Source organism: Varanus komodoensis, unplaced genomic scaffold, assembly GCF_004798865.1.
Source record: "Varanus komodoensis strain SLA01 unplaced genomic scaffold, ASM479886v1 scaffold49, whole genome shotgun sequence".
Taxonomy (NCBI): Eukaryota; Metazoa; Chordata; class Lepidosauria; order Squamata; family Varanidae; genus Varanus; species Varanus komodoensis.
Window position 1 is genome coordinate 2300139 of NW_025336072.1, and position 17324 is coordinate 2317462.

General features: G+C 44.6%; 1 protein-coding gene across 2 annotated transcripts in view; it reads left to right on the forward strand.

The window, feature by feature from the left end:
* Window positions 1-1854: 1854 nt before the first annotated feature.
* The window catches only part of ZRANB1 (zinc finger RANBP2-type containing 1), a 104226-nt gene continuing 88756 nt past the window's right edge, over window positions 1855-17324 (forward strand). The window contains exon 1 of one of the 2 annotated variants that reach the window (XM_044445574.1): window positions 1855-2136. The gene's annotated coding sequence lies outside the window, so the exon portion shown is untranslated. The remainder of the gene's footprint in view (window positions 2137-17324) is intronic. The other variant, XM_044445578.1, reaches the window with a different exon arrangement.

Consider the following 17324-nt stretch of genomic DNA (forward strand, 5'->3'; position numbering starts at 1 on the left):
AGGGAGCCAGTGTTTGTCAGTAGAGTTTCCATGGTTATGCGGCTGGCATGACTAAATGCCAAGGTGCATGGAATGCTGTTACCTTCCCACCAAAGTGGTACTCTTTTATCTACTTGCATTTGCATGCTTTCGAATTGCAAGGTTGGCAGGAGCTGGGACAGAGCAATGGGAACTCACCCCATTGTGCAGATTCAAACCGGCGACCTTTCAATCAACCAGCCCAGCAGCACAGCAGTTTAAACCACTGCATCACCATAGTAGTCCATATATTGAAGAAAATATATTGGGAAGGTTCTGGGCTCCAGCAAACTCAATACATTAATTAGCATTACTTAATTCCTTGAATTATTTAAAATACTTTAAGTACTATTTTAAGAAATAGCTGTTATATGAAAGACCCTGCTCCTAGGACCCTTTAGACTAGAGGGTCAGAACTTCTTTCAGCTTCAGCTTCAAGGCCAAGTTCCATTTTGGAGAAGAGGCTGGATGAGTAGAACTAAAGGCAAACAGTGCATGGTAAAATACCACCAAATTTTAACTTGATGCTCTTAATGTCAGTAAGCATTAGGAAAGGAATTTCAGTATTTTAGAATGCAGGAAAAAGAGCATAGGAATTGGGAAACCATTGATGTTCTTCAGTTACCAGAGGAAAAGAGGCAGGTCAGGATAATGTTTCTGTGGTCTTTTAAGGCCCAGAGATGAATATTGTGCCTCCAGGTTTGACGTTTTAGAGCCATTGTTATGGCTACCCAGAAGTGGGGGGCAACTTGCCTTAGAGCCCTGTGAAACAATTTCTCCTGCAAATTTAACACCACCCCGTTAGACCCTGTGATGAAGATTTGCCCTTGCCCTGCCCGTTGCTCATGAAAATCTCCTCCTTACACATGTCCCTTGTAGGGGGGAATGGCAGCAACCCAAACATCAGAAATGCCCTGGGCCCCATAAATCCTCTGGGAAATCTGGTGGTGCTTCCAGGCAAGGCTTTTATCACATCATCATTCTGCCCTTTGAACAATATTGTATGAGTGAGGGCAGCATCCAGATGCTGTTGTCTTCCACTTATAACCCTCCTGTGTCTCCTCACTGCTTTTTCTGCCTTCCTCCTTAATATGGAACAGATGCACAGTGCCTTCTAAATGGGAGTCCTCAGTCTGGAAGCCTCCTTTGACCATGGTCAGGACCAAACAGATGATCAAATTGCCTGGCTCTGTAAACCAGCTTCAGCGGTATGGAGCAAGCTATCAGCGGGAACCCAGTCCCAGAGAGATCGACAGGCAGAAATGAGAAGCATCTGTTTGAACAGTCGCAGAAAGCAGATGGGGTGAGGTGCAATGGGGGAAGGGGATCACCTGCCGAGATCTGTGTAAGAAATGCAGAGCGAGCCATGTGCCTTGTGGAAGAAACCACGGAGGCGCCTGGCTTGTGGTGGACTGGCAGCTTCTTTTAGAAGCCTCCTTTTTTTGCAGGCACAAAAAAATTGTGGATAGCGCAGTAAAGGAAGTCCTTGTCTGGCTATTTACAGGGAGGAAGAGATTCTCTCCCAGGGAAAGCGGCCATTTCTGCCATTTGCTGAAGAAGCCCATCTCGAGCCTCCTCAGCAAGCGGCAAACTATATATAAAAAAGGAAGCGATTCTGCTTGCCTCCTTTCCTATTCTTGGGCAGGAAAGAAGAAACTACGCCTCAGCATCCTCACGACGATGCACTACTAGGATTACGTCAGCTACTCGTATCCAAAGAGACGCCGTCTCATTGGCTGGCTGGGAGAGCTTTTTTGGCCAATAAGCATGCGGTAGGGCCCCAGGCCGGGCGGGCTGACGTGAGAGCTCCAGCCTCTGCCGTATGGGGGTTTATTTTGCTTTGGGCCGCTCCAGCCGCCGCCATTAGGCGAGCCAGGATAGATACTAGGGTGGCGGGATCTCTTTTCCTAGCTTCCCCCCCATCCTGCAAGGGTGGTAGCGCCCTTCCTCCTAACTACGTCCTTTAGGCGGCTCGGACCAGGAAGAAACCATGTCCTGAACAGGGGGTGAGCGTAGGAGGCCGCAGCCAGCGGTGCAGGGGTGGGTGGGATGCGGGTGAGGGGAATGATCAGTAGCTGCTGAGGAGACAGCCGCAGGATCGGGAGGCGGTCCTGCAAGGTATGGTAAACCTTTTCCCCACGCACTTTCCGTCACTCGTGCGGGTTTGGAGAAAACGGGGCGGAGGGGAGGTGTATAGAGCTCCCAACCCTTTGGGGACTTGGAGACCATGTGAGAAATTACCTCACGTTGAGTTTTCCTCGCTCCCCCTTGTCTGAGTGTGAGGTAATTCTTCGACTAACGCTATCATTATTCCTCGGAGGAGAGGAATGGGATATTGAGTCGCACTTCTGAGATAGGAGGTTAACTCCTCTGTCTGCTGCCCTCTTTCCTATATCCTACCATAATGCTCAGTTTCCGTCCCGTTCCGTCCCGTCCCCCTCCCCCGTTTCAAGATCACTTTGTTGGTGAACCTACCCGTTCTAGTATTGCTGAAGTGTAAAAGGATTCCCCCTCCCCATTTTGTTTAAGGCTGGGGACAGGGCCAAGTAGTCCTCTCTAGTGCCTTTCTTCCTCAGCTCTTAAAAAAAAAAATCCTGCCTTTAAGGTTTTTGCTTGGGCCGAGATAACAAGGGAGATGTTCTAAAACTTTCCTCGGTGTGCTCTGAGTTGGGGATGTGGGGTCATTCATAATTAACGCAAGAGTTGTCATAGCTAAATGGAATGCTTATCTGTCGCTCTGTGTAATGACCCTCTTGTCCGCCGACCGTCCGTTCTCCCTCCTAAGGATTTGGGACATTCGGCCACCTTCCCTCGAGGGATGCTGCTGTCGCAATTCGGTTGTTTACTAGGAACTGCAACCTGGGATAGTTGCTTGTGAGAGAGTTGGCTTTCTGTACTTGAAGTGTTAATGTGTATATAATGTGTATTGAGTCACACACTGCCTCTGAGGCTTTTGGGAAATCACTCAATATTGCAACCTCTGTTTTGCTTTCCTCAATTTGTGTGTGGTTGTCAGAAAGGCATTGTCTTCATTGAAAGTGTTGTTTCTGCATTTGTAAGGAAGAATTTGATGCAATAAATGCTCAGTAATGTACAACTGGTACATCTTTCACTATTTCGTATAAGCGTTTATAAACATATTGTTTGGCACATGCAGGAGAGACACATTTCTGTGTGTTTAGTTATCCACATTTAGTGCTGCAGTACCTACAACTTACTACAGTGAGGTCATACTTCTGTTTTCAACCCCTTCTCTTCCTCATTATTCATCAACAGTAACTTGAATCTATTTCTGTAGCAAAAGGTAATTTGTCATAAATACTGGATATTTTTATGCTACACAGGTTAAACTCTGTCCTTGCATAAAATGGAATCAGTGTAATTTTGTGCAGTTGTGGTAGCTGAACAGGTTATTAATTTTTCCATAATAGCAGCTTTTAACTAGTGTGATCATGCATCCTTGGCTTGATCACATTTCATGAACACCATTAGGCTGTTATAGGAATGAGTACTGGAAAATAATTTAAAAGAGTTTCCTAAGAAGCTTCCCAAATTGTAGCAGCTATCTTTATGGCTAAATAAGGCTTTTATTTAGGGTTTATTCCAGGTACTTTATGAGCACCTGGACTATTTCAGGTAGTCTTCCCTCACTTTCAGAGAGTTGTGTGTCCTCCAGCTTTGTGTTTCTTGAAAAAACTTTGAGGTTATATGCATTACATTTCTCTATATGATTATAACACTACCCTTCTAATCCAACTGTCAGTATGCCATAGTCAGCTGATTTGTTATATAGTTACAGGAGGGGTGCAATCTCGTCCAACACCAGATACAGTCCTCAGGATTGACAACTCCATATAGTCTTAGGCATTAGTGTGAGAATGTATTTGACAGCAGGATGCCACAATCAAATAGGTTTTTAGTATGACATCAACTCATGAGAGATGACAGTATAATTGGGAATGCTATCCAATGCTGTAATTGGCAATCCTGTTACATATATGCTGCCTGTGCTTTCAGAAGCAAATATTTGTCTAACTTTTATATTTTTCTGGCAATTGGGCAGAGGTGTGTTGAAGACTAGCTGCATCCTACTAAATAACAGGGAGTATCCCACTTCTCCTTTTTTGGGGTATTTACAGCATCTTGATAATTGTAATCCAAATGCACTTCAAAGTTCTACTACTATAACTTCCATTTGGTTCAAGAAGTTGTTTCCTTTTTGTTTTGGGGATTATTTTTAAGGTTATTCTGCTTGTGAGTTTCCAGTAGATTGTTAAGGAGTCCACTAAGGAAGCCACTAATTTATTTATTATTTATTTAAAACATTTCTGTGCCGCCCCCATCACAACAAAGCCTCGGGGTGGCTCACAACAATGAAATTGGTAGCTGAGTTCCAAAAGTTCCTGTTGGCTTGTGTATGTCAAAACCAGCCCTCTCAACTTATTTCTGTTTATTAATTTAGACTTCTCTGCATGGAAAGTTAAAATTTACAAACTTATTGTAAATAATTTTACACTGGCTAAAAAGAAACCAAAGTGACTTAAACCATAAAATACAAATTAAACAATAGACATGCCATAAATAATAAAAAATAACAGAAATAATAAAAATAACTATATAACAGTACAACAGAAAATTACAAGGAATAAACAAGACACAACCAGGCAGAACACAGTTCAAACCAAAGACTACTCTATAAAGCTGGACCATGACATCTAAAACAATCCATGTTTAGGATAGCCTTCCCTAGAGAGGCATGCCTTTCTGCTGTGTTGATGCCACGGCCAAAAGGGCCCTGCTTATTATAGACTTGTTACACTTCAGTCATTAATTGAGGTCTGAAGCAGTTTATGGCTTTAAAAGTAAGAACATACATCTTGAATTGGGCTCAAATATATATTGGTAGCTAGTGCAGGCCAAATATAACTGGGTGATCAAATTGCCCCATGCTAGGCAACTGTATAGTAGCAACATTTTATATCAATGAAAAATTCTAAGGATTGATTCTGATAGAGTATTTTATAATAGACTAGAATAAAGATGCTGTTGCATGTAACAATCTGACTTTGAACATATAAAGCATGGAAAAGTATTTTTGAAATTTCACATGCTCTTTTTAAAAAACATACAAATTGGCTTACGAAATGTCAATCTGTTAAACAGTGCTCAAAATAGCAATATGAACTGCTTCATTCAAAAGCAGCAATAATTTCAAAGAATTAGCAATAGCAAGATGAAAACAGCTTTAGCTGCTGATACAATAGATAATTTGGGTGATCTTTTGGGGCAGAGAATTCCAGAAGGTGCAACTACACAGCAGTCCCATCTGTCTCTTTCTCAAAGATAAGATTGATAAGGATATAGAATACACAACAAATTTACTTCCTTATTAGAACTGGCTGAGAGGAAAGTTAGTGAATTGCTTAATCTTCTCACACTGACATTTTATCTTTAAATAGCCAGACTTTTGCTGCTTTGAGCTCCGAAGTAACTGTATCATATGATATCATGACTATTTGGTCTGCCAGCATGCTTGCCCTCTACCAAAGATTTAGGCAGTTTATCCATTCATTAGCTTAAGGATATGTTTTAGCTACATAGCAGAAGCCTAGGTTGTTGAAATCACTGAGATTCCTTTTGTAAGTGTGATGAGTTACTGCTAGTTATTATTTGGAGAGCTTTTCTGGCTTATTTGAAATCCACTCAGGGAGCCTTATGGATAATGGGGTGGGCTAAAAATCAAATGAATAATTGGGCAGGATATAACTAATAATATAAATAAAATATAGATAGCAAAGCTTAAATAATGAAAAATAAGTGTGCAAATTTAAGTTAAGGTGATCATATAATGAGTAATTCTATTTCAGTTTTTTCTTAAATGAAAGCACACTGGCCTGAAATAGCTATTCTAAGAAACTCAAGGCTAATATATTGCATATTAAGAAATGAATACTAAGGAAGTTTCTTACTGGTTTCAGATGTATTATTGCTAGTGGTGTTTAGTCAAATATTCTACTTGTGCCACATACCCGTATATCTAATGAATCTGTGTTGACTAGATTCATGTATAGAAATCTGGGCTTTCCTTACTTATATTTACCCTTCCTTAGACTGATGTCTTCCAGATGTTCGGGCTACAATTGCAAGGATTCTTGACTAACAGACCTGTCAGATGGGCTGATTGAGCATCTGGAGGGGACCAGGTTGGGAAAGGCTGATTATATCTTAAAAATTTCAGCACCCATCTTCAGAGTAACAATGAAGCAGAGTTCACTACTGCAGTCTGCTACAGGTATTAAAATAGTGCTTGCTATACACATGTGAGAGAGGATGGAGGTGGAAAATATTTTCCTAGCCTGCTGTTCGTGGTAGAGTAAAACAGCTGTATTGATTGATGTGCATAACTCCTGATGTGCTGGTATAGTATCCCTTTGCTGTAGCCATTTAATGAGAAGGGGGTGTTTCTAAATGACTTTGCTGATAACCATAATTAGGTAAGCCTGGAGGGAATTTTTTTGCACAGCAGTTACTTCTTGAAACGATAAATATCTTCCCTGTGCTTGAAATGCTATTTGCTATATGGCAGTTGTAAGGAAAAAGTGAATAGGTCAAAAGTCCCCTTGATGGCTATATGCACTGTTTGAGTGAGTACCTATTCAGTAATAAATGACTGATTTGAAAAATAGCAAGCATTTTGTTTGACAAAGTGCCAGTTGAGACAGCTTGCTGGCATGTATTGCATTTTACTTGCACTTATGACATGGCAGAGCTTTTGGTCATGCAGAATTGGAGGGTTAGGAAGAAGGAGAATTTGTTGAGGTAAACTGTAGGCAAAATCTTATTCATAGCCCATAGTTTTCTGTAGGGCAAGCATCTCTAAAAATTGCATATGTACATTTTTGGTAATTTAGGGTCAATAACTTTTTTTTTGGTGTTGGCATGAAATATAAACTGATGTTTAAGCACTGAGTTAATGTTTCATACATCTAGAATAGATTTAAAAAATCAAGTTGTTCTGTTGGTTCAGTAGAAAACACATAGTGAAATAATGTTGTTTATCAAGGCTAACCTGTGTTGCAGTATCCGTGTACCTTTTTTGTTTAATTTTGACTTAACCTTGTTTACAGACAGCCCCTCTCCCCTCTTTCCCTCCCATTAAGATGGAAATATGTGCATAGCTGGGTAGGATTTCTAGTACTGTTTCAAATTACACAAAGCCCTCCAGGGATAAGGCAGTAAAAGAGAAGGCTTCCTTTGAAAAACAACAACAAAAACCAAATCATGTTTGCCTGTAATGTGGCTTGAAACTCTCAAGTCCCATTAAAGACAAATAAGCAAAAGTAAACAGTCTTGTTTTAGGAAATAAGAGGCAAATATTTAGAAGAAACTAGGTAGGAGTTCCTAGAATGGGTTCGAATTTGAAAGGTTTGTTTGTCCTGGGATATATCCATTGTCTTGGGGTAGTGGTTTCATTGATGTGAATTTTTAGTGGTAGAAAGATCTCATAACCAATATCTGATACCTTTTTGGTTTTAATTGGAAGACAAAATGCATGCTATGGGGAAATTCTTCTTGCTATTATGTCTACTAGTAATGTAATTGCTAAAATGAAATTATATTAAAGTTAATAATTTAGCAGTAGAGTTTACATTAACTTGGTGTAAAATTGCATTATGGTGTGATGTTGAACAATAGACAATAACTTAAATGGTTATTGGCTGAAGAATTTCTCAAGTGTTTCTGTGCATACAGCTGTGCTTTGTCTTTAACTGTGTTTTCTTGTACTGCATTGTGGGATATGTATAAATTTTCATTGAATCACAGAACACTAAAGTTGGAAGGGGTCAGAATGCCATTGAGTCCAACCCACTTCTCAGTGCAGAACTCCCAGTTTAACTATCCCTCTCAGATAGCTTTCCAGTTGCCTCTTTATTGCATCTAGTGTGGGAGAGCCCGCAACCTCCATAGGTCATTGGTTCCATCATTGTACTGGAAATTTTTCCTGACAGCTAGCTGGAATCTGGCTTCCTGTAACTTGAGGCCATTATTCCATGCCCTGCACTCTGCGAAGGTTGAGAAGAGATCCTGTCCTTCCTTTTTGTTGGAAGGCTTTCAAGTACCTGTAGAGTGCTATCATATCTCTCCTCAATTTTCTCAAGTTAAACATGCCCAGTTCTTTCAAGGTTTCGCTAGAAGGCTCTCTTTCCAGTCCCTGGATCATACCTTCCTGCTCTCCTCTGAATCCTTTTAAGCTTGTTTGTGAAGACCTGGACATAGTACTCCAGATGAGACCTAAGCAGAGCTGAGTAAGGGGGAACTAGTACAGTGCTACCTCAGCTTACGAACGCCTTGGTTCATGACCAAATCAGGTGGCAAACAAAAATTTCATTAAAAAATTGATTCAGTTCGTAAACTCCGCATTGGGTGGTGACCACGATTGTGGCCATCTCCCCACCCAATGGACTGGGGAGATGGCCACGATCATGCTGGGAGCTGGGGGGAGATAGCCGAGATCACGCTTGTCTTTCCTGCAGGAGCTCACCTGTGATTGTGCCTGGCTTTCTTGCGTGAGCACAACTGCAATCTTGGCCATTTTCGCCCCCCCCCCCAACATGATTGCACTCATCTCTCCTCCCCCCACGCACGCCCGCACTCCTCCCCCGCGTGTGTCTGCGTTCGCACCCGTCTCTTCTCCCCCCCATGTGCACTGGGACAACTGGTGCATGCAGGGATGACAGGTGCAATTGCAGTCATGCTGGGGTTCGGGGAGATGGCTACGCTCACGCTCGGTGGTGCAGGGGGAGAATGCCATGATCTTTGTTGTTCTTTGTCACTTTGCTTCACATTTTTCTGATAAAATAATAGTTACAGAATGGATTAACCTTATTTACATTGAACTTTATGGGGAAATTTAACTTGGCTCACAACCAATTTGGATCACAACCAGAGTCCTGGAATGGATTAAGTTCGTGAGCCAAGATACCACTGTACTTCATGTGATTTGGAGTGGTACATCCCTTAATGTAGTCTAAAATAGCAGTAGCCCTTTTTGCAGCCACATCACATTTTCATTTGCATTATTGTTGAGTCAAGTATTTCCCATCTTGTAATGATGCATTCAGTATATTTTTACTAGGTGCTGAACTTGGCATTTGTCCCTGTTGAATTTCATTCCATTGTTTTCAGCCCAGTGCTCCACCCTGTGAAGATTACCTTGAATCTTTCTGTCTCCCAGGCTATTAGTTATTCCACCCAGTTTTGTGTCATCTGCAAATTTGATAATTGTCCCCTGCCCTTCCTCATCCAGATCATTAATGAAAATGTTGAAGAGCACTAGGCTCAGGACTGAACCCTGAGGTAACCCACTTGTTATCTGTCCAGATAGTCATGGAAACTTTGTCAAAAGCTTTGCTAAAGTCATGATAGATTATGTCTACAGCATTCCCACAGTCCATCAAGGACATTACCAATTAAAAAAAATTAAATCAGATTAATCTGGTAGGATTTGTTCTTGAGAAATCCATGTTGGCTTCTAGTAATCACTACATTGTTTTCTAGGTATTTGTGGACTGATTACTTTATATTTTGCTCCAGAATTTTCGCAGGAGTTGATGTCGGACTGACTGGTCTGTAGTTCCTAGGTAGTTTTTTTTTCTTTCTTGAAGACAGGGACAACATTAGCCCTTCTCCAGTCTTGGCACTTCCCCTGTTCCATGATTTCTCAAAGATAATGGACAATGGTTCTGTGAGTTTCTCTGCCAGCTCCTTTATGACTCTAGGATGGAGTTCATGAGGCCCTGAAGATTTGAATTCATTGTAGCATTGTGTAATCTAATTTTTAATTGCTCTGATTGTTATTATTATTATCACATTTCTTTGCCGCCCCTTGCCGAAACCTCTTCTTGATGTGTATTTGTTTTTTATTAAGTAGCTAATAAAATGTATTTAAAAATGAATTAATTCAACCCATATGATCCTTGACCATTTGCCTATAAATCTTGAGCTGCCATCCTGTTTGCTCAGTGTGTACTTCCCCTTCTTCAGGAAGGTCATAGATCTTCTTTTGGGAGAAGGCTGGGCCAAAGTAGGAATGGAATATTTCTGCCTTTTCTCGGTCCTCAGTTATCATTTTGCCATCTACATTGAGTAGTTGAATCCCCATTTCTTTCCTCTACTTTTCTCGGTATCTGAAGAAGACATTTTTTTGGTTGCCTTTTAGCATCTCTTGCTAGCTTTGGTTCCATGCAGTTTCGTGCCACCACCTTGTATTCTTCCTTTCTAGCCTGACCTTCCTTCCACTTTCTGTACATGCCCTTTTTTGTTTTCAGTTCACCTTTAAGCTTTTTGTGAAGCCACACAGGCTGCTTCTGTTGTCTTCTACTCTTTCCTTGTTGGTATGTTTGTAATCGTGCCTTTAGAATTTCCTTTTTTAAAAAAATTCCCACCTTTCTGTGACTTCTTTTCTCATTAGAGTCACTTGTCATGGAATTTTACTCATTGTTCTGAGTGTATTAAAAGTGGCTTTCTTGAAATCCATGGTAAAATTTTGGCTACATTTGGCTTTTGCTTCTTTTAGAATCAAGAATTCAGCTATGGCATGGTTGCTTTCTCCCAGAGTTCCCATAGCTGCTGCTTTGTCCACTAGGTCTTATTTGTTGGTTAGTATCAAGTCAAGGATAGCCATTCCTCTTGTTCCTTTCTCCACTTTCTGTTGGAGGAAGTTATCAGCAGCACATGTTAGGAATTCTGTGGAGGGGCCGTGTTTGACAGAGTTTGTCTCCCATCAGATAAGAAGTCTCCCATAATGGGGGCATCATACTTCCTTGAAACACTGGCAATTTACTTTTCAAAAGTTAACCCTTGTCTTTTTCTTGACTGAGTGACTGGTGATAGAGTCCAGCCACTGTGTTCCTTTTATTCATTGCTCCATTTATATTAACCCAGATGCTCTTGATGGGGTTACTAAGTGCATCCTCCTGCTTTTTTGTACAGAAATATGTATCTTTAACATATAGTGTGACTCTATCTTTTTCTGTTCCTTCTTTTCTTCTTGAAGAGGTTATATCCTTCCATTGTTGAATTCCAGTCATGGGAGTCATCCCACCAAGTTTCAGTAATACTTATCAGGTTGTATTAGCCCTTCTGTATTAAGAGTTCAAGTTCACGCTTTTTGTTTCCTGTACTTCTAGCGTTAGTATATAGTCATCAAATACCATGTGCTTTTCTTCCTGCACTTTTTTGGAAGTTCATTATTGGGCACTGTTAAAGCTGCTCTGTTGTTACGTCCAGGTGTACTTCACTCTCCCCTGTAGGATTCAGTTTAAAGTCCTGCTTCTTCATGCTGTGGCCAAACAACTTCTTTCCAGTAGTTGTAAGGTGCAACCCATCCCTTGCCAGCAGTTCGTCTTCTAGGAAGTGTAGCCCATGGTCCCAGAATTCAGATCTCTTAATCAGCACCACTTTTGTAGTTAAGCATTCACTGCGTATTTTTCTTTTCCTATCCATTCCTTGACTTTGAATTGGAAGGATTGAAGAGAAAACTATCTGGATCCCCAAGATCTTGACTTTCCTCCCTAAAGCTTCAAAGTCTCACACAATTTCTTAAAAGCTCCTCTTGGCAGTGTCATTTGTTTCCATATGTATAAGGAGGAAGGGATATGTGTCAGTGGTCTGTATGAGCCTTGGCAGTCTTTCAGTTATATCTCTGATCTGTGCTCCAGGAGACAGCATAGCAAATGAGTCCATGAGTTTTCCTGCCATGTGTTTCCATTGCACACAACAAGGAGTCTCCCTCAACTAACACTCTTCTCCTTGTTCTTGTGCCTTGGTATCATTGCTAATACTTGATTGACCTTTAGTCTCTTGTTCAGTGTTGTGTGGGATGACTTGCAGTTCTTCCATCACAAGCTGCCTTCCAGTCTCATTTGTGAGTAATTGAAAGCAGTTTGAGAGTGCCACTGCTTCTGCTGATACAGAGGGTCTTCTAATTACTCTGCACCTAACTGTTACCTCTTTCCAGGGAGTTTCCTCCTCATTTTCTCTTTCCTCAGGATTCTCTTCTGCTTCAGCTTGATGCACTTCTTACTTCTATACTGCTTTTAGCTGTAGCAGCTCCACCACTCTTATCTAAAAATTAATTCTTCATCTTTTATTTCCTTAAGGATGGACACTTGCTGCCCTAGTGTTCTCACTTTTTCCTCTAGGAGGACTACTGGCTTGCACTTGTTGCATGTATAGACCTTGTTGATCTCATGCAAGAAAACAAGCATTGCAGGTCACCATCATTGTGGAGTCTTCTCTGTCCAGTCTTTCTATTGTCTGATTCTAGCTTGCTGGGCCTGTTGTAATGACTAGTGCTTTGTCCTGTCTTCCCCAAAGAGTAACAGTACAGTCCTACCAGTAAATCTGAGTGTGTTACAAGGGAGAAAATAAAGTGGAGGGGAACTAGGGGGGAAGGAAGTAAAAAAATGTAAAAAAAACATTTTAAATTGAACATTGTTAAGGATCTCCCCCACCAAACTGGGGCAGTTTCCTGTGATCTGCTAAGCTAGGAGTGAGGAACCAGAATCATTCTACTTTCTGTAGTTCTTTGTCACGTGTTTGCATGCGCTCTCACCCCCCCCCCCCCGTGTGTGTAGAATTCACATTGCATATAATCATGTATCATTTACACAGTGTATGGAGTTTATTTATTATTTATTTATTAGCTTTATATCCCACCTTTTTTCTTTTTAAAGAATTCAGAGTGGTTTACATCATTCTGTTCCTGCTGCTCTCACTCTTATCCCCATAACAACAACCCTCTGAGGTAAGCTAGGCTGAGAGTCTGTGACTGGCTCAAAGTCACTCATTTGGCTACATGGCTGAGCAGGCACTAGACCTCAGATCACGCGAGTCCCAGTCCCACATTGTTAACCACTGTACCACACTGGCTCTCAGAGTTCACCCAATCAGGGCTATTACATATAACAGCTGGTTTGAAAACAGTATTTATGGGGAAAAAACCTAAATAATATTCTGAACCTTGGTGGACAAATCTAGTTAGTGTGAAAAATCCTTTTTCCTCATTTTGCTAGTATATCCTGAAATACTTCGCTACACAAGTAGTAAAAACAGCCATTTCCCTCTATATCACATGTTTCTGTATTTTATTTTTATCAATTTTTCTTGCATGGAATTGGATATATTTTCATTATTAGACAAATAGAAGACTCTACCACAAAATCTTGGTTTATTCAGTATCATTTTCCATTTGAAGATAATATAAGAATAGAAATGTGTTGGAAAATGGCCGATTCTGTCACATTGCTAGACCAGTGATGGCGAACCTTTTAGAGACTGAGTGCCCAAACTGCAACCCAGAACCCACTTATTTATCGCAAAGTGCCAACACTGCAATAAAGCCTGAACACTGAGGTTTTTGTATAGAAAAAACAACTCATACATTAGCATCTTTTGTCTTAAAAGAAAAACACAATAACAGAGAGAAGGAGCCATGTTCATGTTCAGTGCCCCCAAGTTGGGGGGGACACTGGGCTTGATCGTGCCCAGACGCATGCGTGGACTCCCTCTCTCCTCTCCCCCAAACCATCCACTGGGAATGCTGCAGGAGCTTCGGCGGCATTTGAAAGTTTACCGGAGGGGTGGAATGTGGGGGGGGAGAGGCTATTGCTGATCCCTTCCATGCTTCTGTTGGGATCTTCCTCGAGGTGCCCCCACAGCGCTGCCAAGCCTTGGCAAGTGGAGTCGGGTGGGGAGGAGGGTCCCTGCCATGTGCCCACTCCTCTCACTTTGCAGCAGTTCCAGTCTTCACTTTCCCTTGCTTTGGCCTCCCTCCCCAGGAAGCAGCATATCGATCCTGGGCACCCTCTCTCTCCTCCTCCTCACTCCAGCTGCTGCTGCTGCTCTGCCGCCTCGACCCCGTCACTTGCTCCCTTCACCTAGCTTCCCCTCTCCGTAGTCACTGGCGCAAGAGTGGGCGCGTGGGCAGGTGGGGGCGCGGCTGCCTGGTTCCGCCTGTGGCTACCGAGTTGGCAGGGTCCCGCCACTGCACTAGGAGGGTGGCTTGGGCAGCCACTCACATGATGTGGGCCAGGAGGAAGCAGGAGGAAGGTCCTGCCGCCAGCGCTTGGCACGCCCACTCGCTGCTCGCCTGCTCCCTTCCTGGCACACCTGATGCGACTGTTGCGCCTGCCTCTGGCCACCTATTCCACGCCGCCTCTTGCAGTGAGTCGCGGCTAATGAGTGACGTTGTTGCCTGGCACTGTTACTCTTTCTGAATATGTGCATGGCTGCTGGGGTGATGCTGGAGAGACTTGGCTCGCATGCCCACTGTGGTGCGCGTGCCATAGGTTCGCCATCACTGTGCTAGACTCTTTGTTTTTGAGAAATCCTACTGATAGTGTTTTGATAAACAAATGTTCTTTGTCGTGGCCTCTGTGCATCACACATATGGGTGCTGCGCCTGCGCAGTGCCTAGGCTGGAAAGATGGAAAGCTAACGGTTTTTTTTGGCGGGAAAAACTCCGCTCCCCTCCCCCTCGGTAGCATATATATAGAGCGGAGTGTCCGCCATTTTCTCCAGTCTTTTGCGACTGCCGTTCGCTGTGCCTCGTGCCTGTTCATCTCTCGCTTGACTCAGCGTTGCTCCCCCGTGCTGCAGGAAGGAAGGACCTTCGCGCGCCAACAGCTGCACGCTGCCGCACCGCTGCGCCGCTGACGGAGGCCAATACCACCGGCCAGGACGTGGGACCGGTTCCGGCTTGCCCCGCCCCCCCGCACGAGTGAGAGGCGTGAGAGACAGGGTGGGGCTTTGGGAGCGCCCTGCGGCCTCAAAGCGCCGGCAGCCTCGGGCCGGCGGCCAAAGGGCGGTCGCCGCCGTTTGGGGGCCGAGCGGGGGCCGAGTTGGGGGCTGGGCTGGCCAGGGGCTTTTTGTTGAAATTGGCCTGCCTGCCGTTGAATGTTAGGGAAGGGGGAGTTTTTAACTGCTTTTATAATTTTATTCTATTTTAATCTGGTTTTATGGAGTCGTCCCTGGCCATGTTGACATTTATGTTTCCTGGGGAGCGCGCGGGCGCCGCCATTGTCGTGGTCCTGGGCAATGGACGTAACAGTGGTGGGGGCTTAACGTGTCCACGTAGAAGAAGGAGGGACAGATGGCTGACACCTATCCCTCCTTCTGGTTTTGCCCCCAGCCAGAGGGTGCCAGGTAGTCTTGTCAAGCGCCCCTCAGGCCTGATGGTGCTGCTGCTCAATGCCAGGTCGGTCAATAATAAATCTTCCCTCATCCATGACTTAATTGTGGATGAGGGGGCCGACCTGGCTTGTATAACAGAGACCTGGGCGGGAGAGGTGGGGGATGTTGTCCTCTCTCAACTGTGCCCACCTGGGTATCTGGTTCAGCACTGTTCACGCCCAGACGGGAGGGGAGGGGGGGTTGCTTTGGTTTACCGAGCCTCCATCCCTCTCACGGGACTTCCGGTCCCTTCGAGACCAGGGCTGGAGTGCCTCTACTTGGTGTTGGGCAACCGAGACAGACTGGGGATTCTGTTGGTGTACCCTTCTGCCCAACAGTCTCCCTGCCTGAGCTGACGGAGACCGTCTCGGACCTGGTGTTGAGGACCCCCAGGATGTTGGTCTTGGGGGACTTCAATCTCCATGCCGAGTCTGGTCTGACCGGGGCGCTCAGGACTTCATGGCCTCCATGACGGCCATGGGGCTGTCTCAACATGTCTCCGGCCCGACCCATGAACATGGACATACTCTGGACCTGGTTTTCTCGACGGGGCAGGAAGAGGGTGGTCTGAGGGTGAGGAATTTATGTTTGACTCCCCTGTCATGGTCAGATCACTTCCTGGTGAGATTTGTGCTCGAGAGTGGCCTCTCCCTCTGTAAGGGTGTGGACCCGATTGCGTGGGTCCGCCCTTGGAGTTGGATGGATCCGGATGGATTCCTGAAGGCCCTGGGGGAGTTTCTGGCTGACAAGACGGGTGCTCCTGTCGAGGCTTTGGTCGAACTGTGGAACGGAGAGATGACCAGGGCTGTGGGCACAATCGCTCCTAAGTGTCCTCTCCCACCGGGCAGAGCCCGCTCTTCCCCTTGGTATACACCTGAATTGCGGGCGATGAAGCAGGTTGGGAGATGGCTAGAGCGTAGGTGGAGGAGATCACGGGATGAATCTGACCGAACACACTTGAGAGCCCACTATCGGGCCTATGCTGTGACGGTGAGGGCGGCGAAAAAGAAGTTTTTTTCCGCTTCCATTGCCTCCTCACAATGCCGTCTGGCGGAGCTTTTTCGAGTGGTGCAAGGCCTGGTTCGCCCGGGTCCTAAGGAAGATCCGGTTCCACCCTCAAAGGCCCGCTGTGACGACTTTGCCAGGCATTTCAGGGAGAAAATCGCTCAGATTCGTCACGAGCTGGACACCACTAATGAATCAGAGGTTTCTGGGGAGATGCCAATGCTGCCGTCTGGTCCAGCATTATTGGATGAATTTCAGTTATTGCGGCCCAATGATGTGGACAAGGTGCTTAGACCAGTACGTCCCACCACTTGCCTATTGGACCCTTGCCCGTCTTGGTTGATAAATAATTCCAAGCACGGGATTGGGACCTGGATCTTGGAAGTGGTTAACGCTTCTCTGAGGGAGGGTCGGGTGCCTGCCCCTTTAAAGGAGGCGGTAGTCCGACCGGTCCTGAAGAAGGCGTCACTGGATCCAGAGATGGCCACTAACTATAGACCTGTGGCCAACATCCCGTTTCTGGGCAAGGTGTTAGAGCGGGTGGTGGCGGGACAACTCCAAGCACTCTTGGATGAAACCGATTATCTAGACCCATTTCAGTCTGGCTTCAGACCTGGGTACGGTACTGAATCTGCCTTGGTCACCCAGTACGATGACCTGTGCAGGGATAAGGACAGGGGGAGTGCGTCCCTGTTGGTTCTCCTGGACTTCTCAGCGGCTTTCGATACCATCGACCATGGTATCCTTCTGGATAGGCTAGCGCGATTGGGGGTCGGAGGCACTGCTTTGCAGTGGTTCCGCTCCTATCTCAACGGCTGATTCCAGAAGGTGGTGCTGGGGGACTATGGCTGTGCCTCCATTTTGCCCCCTTTGCTGTTTAACATCTACATGAAACCGCTGGGAGAGGTCATCAGGAGGTGTGGGCTGCGGAATCATCAGTACGCTGATGATACCCAGCTCTACCTCTTGTTTTCCACCAATCCAGGTGAGGCAGTGGCTGTACTGAACCGGTGCCTGGCTGAGGTAATGGTCTGGATGAGGGCCAATAAACTGAAGCTCAATCCAGA